The sequence below is a fragment of the Euphorbia lathyris genome, chromosome 2, assembly GCF_963576675.1.
Source record: "Euphorbia lathyris chromosome 2, ddEupLath1.1, whole genome shotgun sequence".
NCBI lineage: Eukaryota > Viridiplantae > Streptophyta > Magnoliopsida > Malpighiales > Euphorbiaceae > Euphorbia > Euphorbia lathyris.
In genome coordinates this window covers 11,873,868-11,889,625 of record NC_088911.1, presented here as the reverse complement: position 1 = coordinate 11,889,625, position 15,758 = coordinate 11,873,868, and the positions used below count along the sequence as shown (strand labels likewise).

Below are 15,758 nucleotides of genomic sequence, written 5' to 3'. Positions count from 1 at the left end.
TTTGTACTTGTATTTTTCTCTCTTGTATTTTCTGTAAATCGGCAATGATCCAAGAGGTATACTTGTCCTTTTATAGTTGCAATCTGACGATCAAATCATTTGAATTTGATTTGTCCGTTGAATCCAAAACGGCTCTTTTTAGGGACAATGTTCTGGTCAGCTTCAGATGTGCAGGCCAATCCTGTCGTCTGAATTCTATAGTCGCCAGGTTTGTCTTCTTCTTGCAGGTTTCGTCTTCTTGCGCCAGTTTGTCTTTTAGCAAGGAACAGTTGACCCATGCATCTCGAAATTGGCCTTTGCATAATTCCGAGGTTTCTATTATTGGTGCAGACAGTTGTCAGATCTTGTCTTCTAGCAAACAGATCTTTCATGCTGTCCTGACGAACACTCAGCTTGACCTCTTTGACGTTGCTTTTATTCTTTATTCCTGAGTTGCATTCTTTACTTAGCTTCCGTGGTCAGCTTCGTCTGCAAACTTTTAGAAGACTTTTCTTATCTCGATACTGAGTTGCGTTTCACTCAGTTTCATCTTCGTGCGTTTCTCCTGAAGATGACTTTTCTTCTATTGTGCCGAGTTACACTCCACTCAGCTTGTGCTATGATATCATGTTGTCTTTATTCTGTCTTACCTTTTTATATATATTTATACTCAACATTGAACAAACATATTAGTACAATTAAATCAAAGCACTTAAATTTAATTGCCTCTTAATCATGGATTATTTTGTCAAATCAAAATCTCGTGGAAAGGTGTTTCAACATCTTCTTCAAATCTCTCCATCATATATCACATTTTTCCACTTTGGACACTCATTAGAATGATGCCCTGACTTATTACAATGGAAAAATTTGAATGGAGATGGGCATAGGTTTTGTTATTGATTAGATGAGATGGTGGAGCTCTTTTCACTTGCCTTCCATCGCCCGTAGGTGTTTTCACAACATTAGGGCTTCTGACCCCGCTCTTGCTTCCCATTTTCTCCCTTTTATCTATAAGCTCGAGTTGCTCTCTGGTCATGGAAGAGCTTTCTCCCCCATTCGCATATAACTCTCTCTACTTCTCATGCTCAATTGAGATTTTGCCTTCAATGTCAAATTCCTTACATCTTGCACCCTAATCACCATTTGAATCCCAACTTGTCTTAAATATTATACTTTAACCCTTCTAAATATCTAGATGCCTTTTGGCTCTCTGACTCCATCAATTAGGTTCTATATGGTAACCTTAAGAACTTCACGGTGTACTTGTGCACACGTGATGCGCCTCTAGTAGATGGATAAATTATGTGTGTATATTACGATTACGGTCTCTCTACATGTTTTAACTCTACTAGACATTACATAGGGGAAAGTGTACCTCGTCGTTATCAAGTAATAAATCTAGTTAAGTCCGGGTATCGAATCCACGGGATTTATACCTACAAGTATTAAACTACTCGGTTTTATTCATTATCTAATCGGTGAATACTTTAGACTTGAGTTGGGTGACAACTATAGATTACTGCTAAACTATGGGTGAGACAATTTTCATGTATTTCAAGTCTTTATAGAGTGATACGGGTAATGATAAGTTATAACGTATGACAAACAATTCGGAACATATACGATTAATAATTTACTCTTGCAAAGACGACTATCTATAGACCGAACAACTCTGTGAGGTTCTTAGGTCGTGATTTCCCCTTAAGGTGACTCTAATTCTTAGGATCAGAAACTAGGGCCCGTAAGTTCCGTGGCTCGTCAATTCGTACGGTTTCCGGATTGTCAACTCTAGTAAGGCAACACATATGTGAATCCTAATAGATTTCGGAGCTCGTAAGCGGCCTACACAATAATCAATTTATAAGTATCAAAGCAAGTAATAAAGAATAATATGTATAGTGAAACTGAAATTGTAAATCATATATTATAAATGTTGGATGCGTAAATATGGAATACAACCAAGCCTAGTACATAGAAAGAGTACAAGCTAATTAACAAGTAGACAGGGAAGAAGAATCGGCCCTTAGAACTAGCTAATCGGACTCAAATTCATCTCTTAGGACTTGGAGATAAAACTCTCGAGCTTGGTGGATGCGGATGGAACAGAACTTCGACAGCATAACAGAAGGAATACATAAGCTCTCAAGGTGTAAGGAACTTTAGTACATAGAAAATTGAATACCTAAATGAGTGATAAGCACTCCTATTTATACACATCAAGTTTGGGGGCATAATCATAATTACATAAGTCTTTGGGATAGTTCACATTCTTCTGTTGATTTTCAGGCCACGCTCCGTGTGTTTGGGGCCACGCTCGGGGTTTTCCTACTTCGTTGCAGATTTCACACTTCCGTAGACTGGATCCCCAAAGTGTTGACCAGGCCACTGTGTAGACCAGGGCAAGCTCCGTGTGGTTGAGGTCCTGGAACTTATCATTGATTTATCACCCTTCCACGCTCCGCGTACTCCAGGCCAAGCTCCACGTAACTGCTGTTTTGGAGTTTGTCAATTGATTCACACCACTTCACTCCGCATGGACTGCATTGACCTGGGCCAAAGATAAGGTTGATTGTCGTAATTCAGTGGGCACTGTGCAGTGACGTGGCACACTCCGCGTGGGTTGGGCTGAATTTCGGCCATTTCTTCTTTTGTTCTTCATTTAATGTGTGTTTATCTCATACTTGTAAACACACAACTACGAACACCACGATTACTTGCTGCTTTATTTTTCTAAAACTGATAAAAAAGTAACGGAAATTATTAAAAGTACGATTTTCACTATTATTTCGCTATTTATTCAAAACACACTTATTTTTGTAATTAAACTTAATTATTAGCTCAAAATAAACCGTAAATCATGCTAAAAAGATAGGGACAAAATGTCCCTATCAACCTCCTCAGACTTTAAATTTTTACTTGTCCTCAAGTAAAGAAAGTCAAAAGACAAGGGCTTGAGACAATTAAGAAACAAACCTTCGGCTGGTTTAACCAAGTGCGTGATTCCAAAACCAAGATTTTAATAAGCACCTATGTGGGCGGATGAGTTACCATAACTTATTTGAAATCTCCATGATCAAACATTAATAGGCAATATTAACGGGGATTGATTATTTTCGGAGAGCTCAATTGTAGGGGCTATCCCTCTTTGGAGACCTCCGTTTGCTTGGTGAAGTTGGTGCGTATCCAAGCGGTGTTGATGTTGTAGGGGGTATTGAGAACCCAAAATTTAAGGACATGGTTGCCTCGAAGACCGGTGGCGATGAGAGTGGTGAAAAACTCAGTCACCAAAGAGGGGTAGATGAGGTGACGAGCGCGGAAGTGTTCATACCACCATAGTGCCTGAAGGCGGTCTTCATAGGCACGACCAATGTTGTGTTGGTCGAGAACGGAGAGGTTGAAGATGGGGAGGGGCATGACAGTGGATGGGGCGACATTTTCGTAGTTTCTCCCCTCCATTTCATTTAGGATATGGAAAGGAGCTCGGTATTGAAGGGTGAGAGGGGGAAATTCCTCGGGTTCGGGTTATTTTTGGGCTTGTGGTGCACGGGAAGGGCGGGCACGGCCGAGAGGTTGTCTTTGAAGGTCGCACATGGCGGTGTTGTCCGCGGTTCTTTTGGATCTACGGGTCATTGAGAGGTGAGGATTGTGTTAGCAAACAATAATGGTGGGAGTGGAGGAGTGAGGGAGTGTAGGGAGGAAGAAGGAGATGAATAGTGTATGAATATATAGGAAAGAGATGGTGAGAATTCGAATGGGCTTCGGATTTCGAGGAGTCACACGGAGCTTGGCGAGGTCCACGCTCCGTGTGACTTGCTCTCTGACCAGAAAGTTGGAATTTGGCATGGACACGTGAAGCTTGCCAAAAGGCACGCTCTGCGTGCTTGCTTCTTTGCCCTAAAATGAGACGGAGGACGAGCAGCACGCAGAGCTTGGCACAAACCATGCTCCGAGTGCCTGAGGTGAAGGATGATTCATGCGCCTGTTTTCTGGAAGGTGAAGTGAATGGGAGGTTTTTAAGAGTTTTTAATTTTTGATTTTTATGTTATTTTTTGTATTTATGGTTTTTATGTGGATTAAATGTAAATTAAAGAGAGCTAATGAAGGTTTATTGAAGAGTTAATGGGGAATTGGAATTAAATGTGGATTAATGATGATTTAATTTTGAAATCAAATTGGAAAAGAAGATTGAGTGTGGAAGTGGAAAAGGTGGAGTTGGGAAGAGAGAAATTAGGGGATTGATGGGATGGGATAGGTGTGTAGGGTGGTGGAAAAAGAAAGATTTGGGAAGAGAGAAGGCTGCCATGGGGAGTTGCAATTCGCAGCTCCCCCAGGTCACGTGGAGCTTGGAATGGGCCACGCTCCGCATGACCAACGTGGCAGGCATTATTCCTTGATTTTGTAAAGAAAAAACGTATAGGTCTGTAGATCCGAGCATTTCACATGGAGCGTATTTTGGGGCAAGCTCCATGTGAACGACTTCCAATTGCGGCTCTTGGGACAGAGTCTGGTTCACGTGGAGCTTGTCCGTAGGCACGCTCCGCGTGAACTTTGGATTCTAAATGAGATTTTATTTTTCTTGGTTTTGTTGAGTTTGTGATTTTTATTTGTTTAAGGGTGGAAGCTTGAAATAAATTAAAATTATGAAACGAAGATAAACAAAAGGCGAAGATTGAAAACAAAACACAAAATGTTAAAATTAAGAATAAAACCGAAGATAGACGAAAAAATGAAAAAGTATATGATACATATGAATAAGGGTTTGAAAAAATGCAAACCGATGCTATGTTTATAGTTAGAGTAGCTCAACTTTCTCTTTAGAATGTGCGTGCTTATGGAGCCCGTAGGTGTGTAGACTCGCCATATGTTGGGAGGGCTCCTCCTTGGTAGATTTTCAATAAGTGGCCATTTATTCATTGAAGTGAATTGTCGGGTCCTTGGATCTCCACCGCTCCGGATGGATACGTGTTGACGATCGTGTATGGTCCCGACCACCGGCTTTTGAGTTTCCCAGGGAACAAACAAAGGCGAGAATTGTACAACAGGACTTGATCCTCGTTGTGGAATTCCCGAGTTTGCACGTGCTTATCGTGCCATTTCTTCGTGCGCTCTTTATATAACTTTGCATTTTCGTACGACCCTAATCGAAGCTCATCGAGGGTGTTAAGTTGAAGGAGGCGTTGTTCCCCTGTGGCCAGCCTTGAAGTTTGCCATGTCGGAATACCAATGGAGAGAGGTTACTGCAAAAAAATGTCTCATCTGGAAAGGTTTCTTTGATCTCCGCAAGCTCCGGAGATTCGGCTTCTTCACTTTGTAACCGGGAAAGGTGGTCGGCCACAACATTCTCTACTCCTTTCTTATCCTTGATCTCAATGTCAAATTATTGGAGTAGAAGGATCCATCGTATCAAACGTGGCTTGGCATCTTGCTTGGTCATGAGGTACTTAAGGGTTGCATGGTCAGTATATACGATGATTTTTTATAACACAAGATATGATCGAAATTTATCAAACGCAAAAACCACCGCTAGCATCTCTTTTTCCGTAATTGAGTAATTTTGATGGGCCTTGTTAAGAGTTTTGCTAGCATAAAAAATTGGGCAGAAAAGTTTATCCACCCGTTGGCCCAAACAAGTGATAGGGGCGTTTCGTCCCTCTCTTTTAGCGTGATTTACGGTCTAATTTGGGACTAAATAAATAAGTTTAATTACAAAAATAGAGTGTTTTAATAAAATAACGAAATAAAAATAAAATCCGTACTGTTGGTTAATTATCTCTATTTTTGATTGAATTTAGGAAATAAAACGTCAAGCTAACTCGGCTCTCGAGAATTGTATTTCAGGTACGAGCAAGGAGCAAAAATCCACCGACATACGCGGGGCGTATCACCCTTCACGCGGGGCGTGGAACACTTGGTCAGAAATAATTGTTCAATCCACAGGCACCACGTGGGATCTACTCACTGATACGCGGGGCGTATTAACCTCCACGCGGGGCGTGTAATATCTGTCAGAAATGATAAGCCCAATCCTGAAAGTCAGACTGCATGGTCTCCCAGAGTCAACTGCTCCTACGCGGGGCGTCCTACCTTACACGCAGAGCGTGTAAGGAAGTTCTTCAACCTAAAAAGACCCAGGGACTCATCTACGCAGGGCGTGCTTCAGGCTACGCGTGGCGTAAAAGACCCAATTCAAGCCATTAAACCTCAAGAGCTCAACCACGCGAGGCGTACCCCAATCTACGCGAGGCGTGGTTGAGACAACAAGATCTGAATTTGGTCCACTTGCAGGAGATTTCTGACGGAATGGGCTAATACGCAGGGCGTCCCCTATCATACGCGAGGCGTGTCATGGGAAATCTGCAGAAAATCATGTTCCTCCCTGCTTGTATCTTGTGAATTTACAATTCTGCCCCTAGCTTGATGTGTATAAATAAGAGTGACTAGCACTCATTTAAAAAACTTGATTTATCCAGAATTTGTTGTATAGTTTTATTTTGAGATTAGAGAGAGCACAAACTCTATCACCTTGAGAGCTTGTTCGTTCATTCCGGCATTCCGTCAAAGTTCCGTTCTGTCTTCGTTCACCAAGCTCGAGAGTTCCACCTCCAAGTCCTAAGAGACAGCTTTGAGTCCAGTTAGCTAGTTCCGAGGGTGGATTCTTCCCTCTTCACTTGCTAATTAGCTTGTACTCTTCCTATGTACTAGGCTTGGTTGTATTCCATATTTACATTCTCCATATTTATAATTTATGATTTGCAATCTCTATTTCTTATATGTGTTGATGCTTGCTACTTGTTTTGATATTCGTAATTGATTATTGTGTAGGAGGACGCGATTTCCGACGCCATTCGGGCTATCTTTAGGGATTCATATAGGTGTTGCCTTACCGGAAGTGACAAACCAGAAACCGTAGGAATTGACAAGCCACGGAACTTACGGGCCCTAATTTCTAATCCCAAGCATTAGACACGCCTTGACTAGGAACCACGTAGTCTAAGTACTTCACGGGTCGGTCACACTACACGTAGTCGTCATTGCAAGAGTAAATCATTAACCGTATATATTTAGAATCATTGTTTATCATATTTATAACTCATCGCCATTCATATCACTTCGTAGAGTTTTTGTGACGTAAATTTGTCTCACTAATAGCTTATGAGTAGTTTGTAGTTGGTTCCCATATCAACCCCAAAGTATTCACTGCTTAGATAACGTATAAAACCGAGTCGTTTAATACTTGTAGTTATAAATCCCGTGGATTCGATACCCGGTCTTAACCGGATTATTACTTGATACGACGGGGTACACTTGCCCCTAAGTAGTAGCGTCTAGTAGAGATAGAGCATTTAAGAAGATCACATCCATAATCGTAACGCATTATCATAATATATATTTCATAAGCTTTACCTAGGCGCCACGCCCATCAAGTTTTTGGTGCCGTTGCCGGGGATTTATAATTTCTTGCAATATTAGACAAAAACGTTTTATTGTTAGTCTAGGCATTCTTTTTGTATAAAGTGTTTATATATACTTTACTAACAATATTCTTTCGTGTTTATAATTTCTCTATTTTATTTATTTTATGCACACCCGATCTCGGAGTAATACTCTCGTTCCTATTGATCTCGAAATTGAACGTACTCTTTGTAGGATTCGGAGAGAGAAAATGGCAAACCTCAACAATGAAGCTAACCAACCCGAGGCCAACCAAAGGCCGTCGGTGCAACCCGTGAACAACATCTGGAACGGAGGGGGCAATGACATGCGATCGATGATGGAGATTCTTGCTCCGCATCGCCCTCAAAATCGCAACGGAATCGTTGCTCCCACCATTCCGGCCAACACATATGAAATAAAGACTAACATGATTCAGCTGATCCAACAACTTGGTCAATTCGGAGGGGAACTCCACGAGAATCCTAACGAACATCTCGATAAATTTCTTATGTGTGTCGATACCTCTCGGCAAAACGGTGTTCCGGTTGAGGCTGTGCGACTAAAGTTGTTTCCTTTCTCTTTGACAGGACAAGCGTTGGAGTGGTTGCACTCGTTGGAGGCGGGATCAATTAACTCATGGGAGGAGCTTGAGAAGGAGTTCCTTTCCTACTACTTCCCGCCGTCCAAAATGGTTAAACTGAGGAACGATATCACGTCCTTTAGGCAACTCGAATGCGAGGCCCTTCATTCAGCTTGAGCTATGTTCCGGAAGTTGCTTCGAAACTGTCCCCACCATGACTTCCCTAAGCACGATTTGGTAAGTACCTTCTACCATGGTTTAACTCCCACTAACCGTGCAACCGTTGATTCCGCTACAGGTGGGGATTTGTTTCGAAAATCGGCAAGCGAGGCTTATGAGCTCATCCACGAACTAGCTCGGAAAAGTGTCCAATGGCAAGAAGATCAGCTTGCCAGACCCTCGCGACATCAAACATTTGCCGTGGAAGACGAGGCTCCCGAGATCTCCATGGTCGAGATGAATAAAAAGCTAGACGCCTTAATGGCACAACTGAGCCTCAAGAGTACAACACAAGCCCTGATGTGCTCACATTGCGGTGGTGACCACCACGGTAAGGATTGTCAAGCCGGAAGCCCTTTCGCCGGCGATGCCGAGAGCGTAAGTGTTAAGCCCAAAATATACCTAAAATATCATCAATAATTACATCAATATTGCTACGAATTTATGCTATTCATACCTATTTAGAATACTTTTACTCTCGAATATGTTTCTTTTGTGCAAGGTACATAAATATTTGGTAAAATCCAAATAGGAGTAAAAAGAGCTCAAAAATAGAAGAAAAGCCCTACAAAAGGAGTCAAAGACGACGAAAATTAATAACGCCAAGTCGAGGACACGAACGAGAGCTGAAAAACCGAAAAAGCTCCGTGCCGCGACCGCGGCCCCCCCATTCACGGTCGCGACACGCGTCCTTCAGCCTTTTTTCCCTTCGTCTGAAGTACAATTGATGCTCCCCCATTCTCGGTAGAGAATTTAATATTCTCGGTACGAGCAGGAGATTTTAGAAGCCTAGTTACACACTTTTGTTTTCGACGAAACGCGATCGTTCGGGTGGATAAAGACGTCCTTTCGTAGCGGACACGATCCTTCACAACGGACACGACACTTCAATCAAGACTCTTCAACATCTATAAATAAAGAGTTGATGGAGAGTTGAAGATAATAATGATATAGTGTGATATATGCGTAGAAGAAAGAGATTAGTGTAGAATTTATTCCAGAAATTCCGAATCAAGTGATTCAGAAGTTAGATTTTGATTCTGTTCAAAAGCAATATGATGTACACACATTGTTTACTAAATAATAACAAACTCAGTAGCGTTTAGACATTGTTCCAGTTTAGTTTACATTTTGCTAGTGGACCGACCCAGTCTCTATTACGAAGATTCAGCGAGAAGATTGAGTAGAGGATTCGCCTCTGAGCCTGACAAACTCTAACGAAACCCAAGGAAAGGATTGACAACCCGTTCACTTGCACGCCGTTGAAGAATTCAATGCTCCATGTTCTCTGTAAACTTGTATCAATTTATATTTCATATAATAAAGTCCATTCTATTCGATAGATTTCTATGCAGCGCTTATGGTAACCAATCCACTAAAGTGACTGCTGGTGTTTTCATTAAAACGTAGTTTAATTCAAAATCTTTACAAGGAAACTTTGTTGAACACTTAGGCAGATTATTATCTCGGTAGAGTTTTAATTTGGTTAAGGGCAATTATCCCGAATAAGGGTTTTGTCGCGTTCAAAGCCTATTAATTAGAGGTTCCATCATTTATTTCATCTTTATAATTCATACAAAGTTTAAAGTTGTTTTCTTTGCTTAATGCAAACAAATATACTTGTTTACTTTTCTAAAGTACTAAAACGTTCCTGTTTTGCAAATTCATTTTTTAATCAGATACTTTCTAACATCTTCACATTCTAATTTAATTCTCATTCTAGCAATTTCAAAACCAAAATCGATTAAACGATTTTCCATATTATAAACCTTAAAGGTAAATTTAACCGATTGTAAATAAGTTTTGTTAAAAAACGTTCCCTGTGGGATCGATATCTTTTATTACTACAAGCGTATACCGTGCACTTGCAAAAATCGCTCAACAAGTTTTTGGCGCCGTTGCCGGGGAACGCCAAAATTTTTGACAAAATTTTAAATTTTTCGTGTTTTATTACGAATCTAGGTTTATTCATACTTATTCAAACTTTTATATTTTATTTTCAATTACTAACATATTTATTTTTCAAATTCTGTTTTATAGGTAGTTTCGGTTCGTGCGAAATTTCAAGTTCATGCGCAGTTCTCGAAGTTCGGGCACGTCACCAGATCCTATTGACCCAGAAATTGAAAGAACTCTTAAAAAGAACAAGAAAGAAAAGAAAAAGAAAAACAAAACCCCAATAAAAACTAAAATTACCGAGCCAGAAGTTATGGCCACACTTATGGATTACGCTAGGTCAGGAGTGGCCGGTGTAACAAACAGTATAGTTAGACCCCAAATTAATGCAAACCAATTTGAAATTAAGCCTGCGTTGCTTAATATGTTGCAAAATAATGTAACGTTTTACGGGTTACCTAACGAAAATCCTAATACCCATTTGACAAATTTCTTAGAAATTTGTGACACTTTTAAAATACCAAATGTGATTGCCGAAGCAATCAATCTTCGCCTTTTTCCTTTTACTTTGAAGGATCGAGCCAAAGAATGGTTAACTTCTATACCAGCCGCATCAATTGAGACTTGGGAGCAATTAGCCCAAGCATTTTTATCAAAATTTTTCCCTTTAGCAAAAACCGCAAGAGTCATTAAAGAGTTAACGTCTTTTTCTCAAAATGATAGTGAAACTCTTTATGAGGCTTGGGAACGTTTTAAAGAACTTCAACGTTTATGCCCACACCACCAATTGCCCACTGAACTTTTAATGCAAACATTTTATAATGGACTAAATCCTACAACTAGAGGTTCATTGGACGCTATGTCTAGAGGGTTATTCATGAAGAAAACATCTGCCCAAGCAAGAGAACTTTTGGAGGAAATGGCAATCAACAGCAGTATGTGGCCCGCGGAACGTGGACACCGACCATCAGCGAAACCATCATCCTCAACTACATCATCAGTTAAAGGTATAGTGAATCTTGATCCAGTAACGATGTTGCAAGCCCAATTTTCTGCCTTGTCGCACAAAATTGATAGGTTTATGGCACCGTGTGATCCTAATGGTCAACCAATCCGAACGGATATGGATTACGAAGGTATGAGTGAAATTGAACAGGTAAACTTTGTCCAAGGACAAAACCAAACTAATAACCCCTATTCCAATACATATAATCCTGGATGGAGAAATCATCCTAACTTTAACTGGAGAGATAATAATAACAATAATGTTAATGCTAATCAAAATCGTACTAATAATTATCAAAATCAATCCAGAGACACGATTAGCACTTTATCTTCTAAAATCGACAAATTTATTGATGCTATGAGCAGAAAAATAAGTAATCACGACGATGGTTTTAAACGGATCGAGAATAAATTCGATCAGCTTATTAAAAACCAATCATCCAGCATCCATAATTTGGAGATTCAAATTGGACAACTCGCTAAATCAATTCCATCCCACAAAGAGGGAAGTCTTCCAAGCCATACGGAAGAAAATCCGAAAGAGCATGTTAAGGCTATCACTCTTCATTCAGGGAAAAACTACTTAGGCCCGGAAATGCCCGGAAATGCCCGAAAATTCGACTTTACCTGGAACTGATTTACCGAAGCCCAAAGAAGATACATTAAAACAAAAAGATGCACCGATTGACTCTAGTACAAAAACTTTTGTACCTAAACCACCTTTTCCACACAAAGTCCGCAACAAGGACTATGACAAACAACTTTTAACATTTTTAGATAAACTTAAAAATTTGCATATTAATTTAACGTTTATGGATGCAATTACGCAAATTCCCAATTATGGTAAATTCCTCAAAGATTTAATTTCAAAGAAAATCAGTTGGGAAGGAATTTCATCCATTTCACTAACTGAAGATTGTAGTTCGATTGTGTCAAGCAATTTGCCCACAAAACTCAAGGATCCCGGATGTTTTACCATTCCGTGTAAATTGGGAGATATAGAATTCCCAAGTTGTCTTTGTGATTTAGGAGCAAGCATTAACTTGATGCCATTATCTATTTTTAATAAGTTAGGCTTAGAAGAAAACATCAAACGTACCAATATGGTTTTACAATTAGCGGATCAAACCACTAAAAGACCATACGGTATAATTGAGGATGTTTTAGTTAAAGTTGACAAATTTATTTTTCCTACCGATTTCGTTATTTTAGATTTTGCTTATGATGTAAATTGTCCGCTAATCTTTGGTAGACCGTTCATGAACACGGGACGTGCTCTAGTTGATGTGTCGGAAGGGAAAGTAGTTTTACGAATAGGTGATGATAAGATTGAGTTTGATATGAACCAAGCGATGAAATATCCTATGGAAGATTTCGCTTGTATGAAACTTGATTTAATTGAAGAATGTGTAAATGACATTGTTCAAAAAGAAGAAATAATAGAACCTATAATGAGTGAGGAACTAGAAGATAAGGACCCAGAACCTTTGATTCGAGAAGATGGACCAGTTCCGCCTTCAATTGTAGTTCCACCTAAATTAGAACTTAAGGAATTACCAAGTCATTTGAGGTACGCTTTCTTAGGCGAAGGCGATTCTCTACCTATTATTATCTCTAACAAATTAACACAAGTCCAAGAAGAGAAATTGAAAGAAGTTGTTAGAAATAGGATAGGAAGTATGGGTTGGCAAATTTCAGACTTAAAAGGTATTAATCCAAGCATTGTAATGCACAGAATTCATTTAGAAGAAGATAAGTCCCCTAAAGCGGATAGGCAAAGACGCCTAAATCCGAACATGAAAGAAGTAGTAAAAAATGAGATTACTAAACTTCTGGACAATGGAATCATCTACCCTATCTCGGATAGTGAATGGGTTAGTCCAATCCATTGTGTACCTAAAAAGGGAGGCATAACAGTTGTAAGGAATGAAGAAGGTGAATTAATACCTACGCGAACCACCACTGGTTGGAGGGTTTGTATAGATTATAGAAATTTAAATAAAGCAACTAGGAAAGATCATTTTCCTCTTCCTTTCATTGATCAAATGATCGAAAGGATATCTGGTCATGCTTTCTACTGTTTTCTTGATGGTTACTCCGGATTCTTTCAAATATACATTTACCCGGATGACCAAGATAAAACAACCTTCACATGTCCTTACGGAACATTTGCATATAGAAGAATGCCCTTTGGTCTATGTAACGCACCTGCAACATTTCAACGTTGTATGACTGCGATTTTTAATGATTTCATTGAAGATATTATGGAAGTTTTTATGGACGATTTTTCAGTTTATGGAGATTCTTTTGATTCGTGCCTAGAAAATTTGGATAAAGTTTTGTCTAGGTGTGAAGAAACAAATTTGGTATTAAACTGGGAAAAATGTCATTTCATGGTTGATGAAGGAATTGTTTTAGGTCACAAAATATCTGAAAAAGGATTAGAAGTAGATAGAGCAAAAACCTCAGTAATAGAGAAATTACCCCCTCCAACTTCTGTTAAGGGAGTAAGATCATTCTTAGGACATACTGGTTTTTACAGAAGATTTATTAAAAAAAATTCTGTAATTTCCAAACCACTTACTAATTTACTCATGAAAGATTCAACCTTTGATTTTAATGAAGAATGCGTTAAAGCATTCGAAACATTGAAAACAGCTTTAGTCAGTGCACCTGTTATTGCTAAACCCGATTGGGATTTACCATTTGAAATTATGTGTGATGCAAGTGACTTAGCTGTCGGATATGTTTTAGGACAAAGAAAGGATAAGAAACTTCATGTCATTTATTATGCAAGTCACACACTGTCTGGTGCATAATTAAACTACACCACAACAGAAAAAGAAATGTTAGCCGTAGTTTTTGCATGTGACAAGTTTAGGTCATATTTATTAGGTTCAAAAGTTATTATTTATACTGATCATGCAGCATTAAGATATTTATTTGCTAAAAAGGATGCAAAACCACGTCTAATTAGATGGGTTTTATTGTTGCAAGAATTTGATATAGAAATAAAAGACAAAAAGGGAGTTGAAAACCTTGTCGCCGATCATCTATCGAGACTTGAAGATGAAAACGGTCCTATAGGTGAAACTACCGGTATACGAGATGATTTCCCTGATGAACACCTCTATCAAATAAAAAGTGCCATGTCACCATGGTATGCAGATATTGCTAATTATCTTGCAGCCAATATTGTTCCGGAAGGATTAGATTTCCAACAAAACAAGAAATTTTTCTTCGATATTAAACAATATTTTTGGGAAGATCCCTTTTTGTTCAAGACTTGTGGTGACGGGATAATTAGGAGATGCGTTGGTGAAAATGAATACGAATCCATAATGTCGGAATGTCATTCTAGTTCTTATGGAGGACATAATGGAGTTAACAAGACAGCTGCTAGAATATTTGAAAGCGGTTTCTTTTGGCCTACGATGTTTAAGGACGTCCGTTCATTTATCACTCGTTGTGATAAGTGCCAGAGAACAGGAAATTTAGGAAAGAAAGATGAGATGCCCCTAACAACCATATTAGAAGTTGAAGTCTTCGATATGTGGGGAATAGATTTCATGGGACCTTTTCCCCCTTCCAATGGTAAAACTTACATATTAGTTGCCGTCGATTATGTTTCGAAGTGGGTTGAAGCAATTGCAACCCCGACAAACGATTCTAAAGTTGTCGTTAATTTTCTTGACGATATATTCTGTAGATTTGGTTGTCCAAGAGTTATCGTTAGTGATGGCGGTACTCATTTTATAAACAAGAGTTTTGAAACGCTTATGAAAAAATATGGAGTACGCCACCGCGTATCAACACCGTACCATCCTCAGTCAAATGGTCAGGCGGAAATATCAAATAGAGAACTCAAATGGATTCTCGAGAAAACGGTTTTATCTTCTAGAAAAGATTGGTCTTCTAAACTCAATAATGCGCTATGGGCATACCGTACTGCATTTAAAACGCCAATAGGAATGACTCCGTACCGTTTAGTGTATGGTAAGGCATGTCATTTGCCAGTCGAATTAGAACATAAAGCCTATTGGGCTATTAGAGAACTAAACTTTGATTTGCGACAAGCAGGTAAGAAACGTTTGCTCAATTTGAATGAGTTAGATGAGTTACGTCATCTATCTTACGAAAATGCAAAGATTTATAAAGAAAAAGTGAAAAAATGGCATGATGCCAAAATTAAAGTCAAACACTTTAATGTTGGGGATAAAGTGCTGTTATTTAATTCACGACTTCGTTTATTTCCAGGAAAACTTAAGTCCAGATGGTTAGGACCATATTTAGTCGTAAAAACATTCGATTACGGTTCTTTAGAACTGGAAGGTCCTACCGGAGTTCGATTCAAAGTTAATGGTAATCGATGTAAAATCTATTACGAAAATATTTCCCAACTAGGAATTGAGTTCGTAACAAGATTGTCTGACGTATAAATTACTCAGTTTTTCTTACACAGTTTATTTTATTTTTTTTATTGTTTTTATATTTTGTTCATATATTTTATTTTATTTTGTTATATTTTATTTTATTTTATTTTATTTTTTTCCAAAATGCCATTTTTATGATTAGATGACTTTATGTTATGATTAAAATGCATAAAATATTTATATTTCATGATTTTAGATTTAATTTTTAG

At 38.9% G+C, this 15,758-nt stretch overlaps 1 non-coding gene across 1 annotated transcript; it reads right to left on the bottom strand.

The window, feature by feature from the left end:
• Positions 1 to 10,793: 10,793 nt before the first annotated feature.
• Positions 10,794 to 10,900, bottom strand: LOC136221061 (small nucleolar RNA R71). Its single transcript, XR_010684852.1, has one exon. It is a non-coding gene; the product is annotated as a small nucleolar RNA R71 (small nucleolar RNA).
• Between the last annotated feature and the right edge of the window lie 4,858 nt (positions 10,901 to 15,758).